We start from the raw sequence: 4392 nt of genomic DNA, 5'->3' as shown, positions 1-4392 counted from the left end.
TGAAGACATTCAATCACCTCCTCCTTGGTCTTTGGATTGCTTTTCAGTGAAGCAGCACAGGCCTGGGTGAACAGTCTTTCCTTTCAGGAACAATTCATGTTCACAGTGTTCCTCTCTTTTCGGCTTATTCAAGCTCACTCACCTTCCTCGGCAGTGGGGTACAGATGAGGAAATTGACCTCTTTGTAATTTGGAATCACATCATTCAGAGTCTATAAATTGTTCATCAAAATGGAAGTAATTTGCATGTCTGGATTGGCCCAAAGTCAGGGTGCCATTAACCAGCTCTCCATGGAAGGTAACATGCTCTCTAAGCTGGGGCTCTGGGGCTTACTGGGTTCCTTTGAGAATGGATAGGATGAGGTAACATCTGGCCCTATGGAGCCTTCATAAATCCCAGAAGGAATACCAACCTTGTGGATGGTAAAAGCAGTAGTAATAAACATTCACTTCCTTCTTGACCTTTTCTTGTCTTTCTTCACCTGTTTTAAAGGTAAGGATCAGGGCTGGGAGAAAACACACTCTGGAAGGAGAAAGGATTTTATAGGAGCAGAGTGGTGGGGTGGGGAGTTTCTGAAGTTTTATTTGCCTGTTATTTTGTTAGTGTACTTTTGAAATGTTAAAAAATCTATTATTATTATTATTATTATTAATTATTTTTTTGTGTGTGTGTGCAGGCATGTGTGTGCCACAGTGCACATGTGGAGGCCAGAGGACTACTTTTTAGAGTCAATTCTCTCCTTCCACTGTGGGTTTTTGGGATTGAACTCAAGTTATCACGCTTGTACAACAAGCACTTTTACATACTGAGCCATGTCACTGGTTCAGAAATCTTTTGATTGTATGGCAATTTGGGGTTCTGAGAGGTCTTCGAAAGTACTGTTCCCTTTCTTCTTATGTCTGTCTGATTCAGTGGAGGTGACAAGATGTTTGTCAGGGTCTGGTGGAAAAGAGTTAAGACTTTCCTGTTAAGGCTCAAGGACAATTCTTCTCTCCTGGTTGCTTAGCAAGTTCCCCAGAGCAAGAAAGACGCAGAGCTGAAGGCACTGCCTGCTGGGTGGAGCTGGGATGCTTCTCCCAGGGAGTGAGGGATAGCACAGAAAGCTAGCCTCAGGTTCCATCAGCAAAGGAGTCTCTGAGATCCTCAAAGTAGATAAAACTATGTGGGAGGATGGATTTCAACCTTAGCAGTCAAAGTACTGCATAGTCTAAAACAACTTTGAGATCCTTACCTTCCAATTGAGTGTTAATGTTAAAGAGATGAGATGACTAAAATAGCTTCAATGCTGCTTAGCCAAGAAATGGAAAACACATAAAACTGTATCCTGTAGAGATGGAAGAGAAAATTCAGGAGCCCATCCTCTCAGTCTTTTCTAACTGCTATCACAAAACACTATAGACTTGTTAGCTTATAAACAACAGAGATCAAGATTCTAGGAAGTCCGTGATCACGATGTCGGGATATGTCATGTCTGCTGAGGTCCTGCTTCCTCATAGGTGATGCCTTGTTGCTTGGTTCTCAGATGTTGAAGGACAAAGGGTTACTCAGGTCTCTTTTATAAGGGCACTGACTCTAATGCCTTCATGATCTATTCACTTCCCAAAGCCTCACTTCTTAGTACAGCCCATGTTAGGATTTCAGCATATGAAGTTTTAGGAGAAATGAGCATTCTGATCATAGCATAGTGTCCATTCTGTACTGCTCCATCTATTTGGATGTGACCTAAAGGACACTTTATTCTAGCATATCCAACACTTTCTTCAGCATCTTGTGGAGGGCCACTCTTCTTGGGTACAGAAGTCCTAGCACCTGGGACTTTTCCATATACATATGTACTGATTTTGATTTTATTTTTTTATTTTTAAGGTAAACCATCCAAGCAGTTTTGATTCATTAATATTCATAAATACACACAGCAGCTTCATTAGAGATTTCAATTTTCCTCTTCAGTTTGAATGTGGAGTATTAGGAGACCTTTTGCATGTCAAGATACAGGAAGCAAAGACCACCCTGCACTGCTACCTTACATTAACTGCTAGAAGTAAAAATTAGTTAAGTGGAAATGATTATAGTATATATTTTTCTCTCTTCCTTTTGAATGTACATAATGTAACAAGAGTGACAGACCTGAAATTACAGTCACCAAACAAACCCAGGATAGCTGTTGTCTACTTTCATTGGCAAATACAGCACAGAGAACACTGCGAATTGGGAGGTCATCAAAGAGGAGGTGGTAGAGGCTCATTTCCTTTATTACTCTCTTTTAAATTTAGTTTTTCTAAAGCAACATCTAAAGGCATAATATCTTCACAGCCAGAATCTGCACCAAAATCTGCCATCTCTCCCGGTTCATCCTCGTCTGAGGCCGAGCTCTCTTCACGCGCTAAAGTGGACAAAGGAGTTCTTGGACGAACAGGCTGTGGTCTGCATGCTCACTTTCCGTGGACTGACGCTCTGTTTCTGACATTTTGGGATCATTCAACCTTGTTAAAAGAAACTGGGAATTCTGGAGAGCCTGCTGACTGCTTTCTGTGTTTGCTGTGTTGGTGGATGCTGTGAACTGTGTGATTGTAGTGGTGACGCTGCTTGTGTTAGTGAGCGGGCTTGCATTGCGTGCGGTCTCAGTTGCCGTGCTGCCTGGGCATGCTGCCCTTCTAGCTGCAGCGGCATCTGCATCTGCAGTTGTTGTAACTGAGAAGCGGAAGGGCCAGAAGAACTAAGCTGTCCTGCAGAACGTCTCACTCCTGGTAACTGAGATAAAAGCTCAGCTATAGGATCCATGGCTTCCCTATATTGCTTGGAGAGTACGAACTCTGAGAAGAAAGTCCACCAGTAGAACTGCTAGTAAAGTGCATGTTTGATCTACGAGCACCAGGACCTCCTCATCCCCACCAGGGTGAAACATTCTACGTACATGTCGAACACCACTCCATTCATCTAAATCTCTAGGGGCTCTGTGTTCAAGTGTAAGATGAGCTGCGAAGTCATCTGTGACAAGACTCCAGGTAACGCTGCACATATTGGACAAATCACTTCTGTAGATGTTTCTGCAAGTTCAGAAGTAACATGTTCTTGAAGAGATGTTTCCGTATAGCCCATTTTTCCACAGTAGGGACAAGTAAGTCTGTGGCTACTCTACAGAGAAAGCTTTTCCACCATAGCACAAATCAAAATCTACCCTTGTTAATATGCCCTGCATCGGGAGGTCCATTGTGTGCCTTGTTGTTATTGACCTACTTTCATAACAAGATGCACAAAGATTGTAATCGTAGCACATTAAACACTTATATCTGCGACTTCGAAAATTTCCTTTTAAAAATGCACCACAGCTGACACCTTCATGTCGGGACATCCTAGTTCAGACGGTGGCGGCGCGGCCCCGGGTTCCCGGCTGCAGTGTCCCCTCACCCTTTTCCCCGGCGCTGCCGGTGCCCCGCTGGCCGACTCCCACTCCACTCCTGGGCTCTGATTTTGATTTTATAATGCAGTAAAGTTCATTTGATTTTATAATACCTGGTGATAGCATACCAGGCAGGCATATTGTCCTTATGAGGAGATAAATATCTCAGAGATAGGAGTTATCTGATAATATATGACTCAGACACAGAAACTAGCATAGCTCATTTTAGCAGAAGACTGAAAGTTTCTCAAGCTGGACATGGTGGCACATGTCTGTTATCCCAGCCCCTGGGAGGCTGAGGCAAAGGGGATCATAAGTTCAAGGCAAACCTTGGCTATTTAACAAAGCCTTGACAAAAAAAATAAAACTGGCTTTGGTTAAAGAGAAGTTTGAACATGACCTTGGCCTTGGGTCTTTGAATGGTAATTTATGCCCTGGATTCTTACCACATGAGGGGCCATGTAACTAAATTTGGGTGTATCAAAAAAGTGACCAGCAGTGAAAAGGTTTATGAATGTGCAACATCCAAAAATTAATTCAAAATCAAACGTGAACTGTATCTGAGGTGTCTCTGGCAGCGATTGCCTGTTACATTATGACAGCATTGCAGCCTTTGGTCTGAGCACACAGCTTGCATACTTAATACTGTACAAGCCGTCCAGCCGTGCAACCACAGTGAGCTGAGTACCTCAGCTCAGATTTTAAATTATTGTGTATTATGAATTCAGTGCTTTTTTTCTGTTCATACCAAGTTTTTGCTCTTACAGAAACATAATTTTTGTTTAATTATGGAAAACAAAGGCTCTTAATATCTCCATCATCATTCTTCAGCGGGCAAGTTTCATATTCATTTATCTGTGGATTATATTGTGCTGAATGTTTAATTTTGGAAAATTGCTATTTGAGTTGCTGGCTTAGTTTTATAAAAATCATTAAATTTTTACTTGGGCTTAGGAAAGAGTTTTCAACAATTTCTAAATGGGTCTAAACAT

The 4392-nt window shown here is 42.1% G+C and overlaps 1 pseudogene across 1 annotated transcript; it reads right to left on the bottom strand.

The window, feature by feature from the left end:
* Positions 1-1888: 1888 nt before the first annotated feature.
* LOC103727150 lies at positions 1889-3375 on the bottom strand (annotated as a pseudogene). Its single transcript, XR_001872234.2, has one exon. The product of XR_001872234.2 is annotated as an E3 ubiquitin-protein ligase KCMF1 pseudogene (transcript).
* Between the last annotated feature and the right edge of the window lie 1017 nt (positions 3376-4392).

This window comes from Nannospalax galili, unplaced genomic scaffold (assembly GCF_000622305.1).
Source record: "Nannospalax galili isolate Female #2095 unplaced genomic scaffold, S.galili_v1.0 scaffold109, whole genome shotgun sequence".
NCBI lineage: Eukaryota > Metazoa > Chordata > Mammalia > Rodentia > Spalacidae > Nannospalax > Nannospalax galili.
The sequence above is the reverse complement of the archived record's forward strand: the minus strand, read 5'-3'. Positions and strand labels throughout refer to the sequence as shown.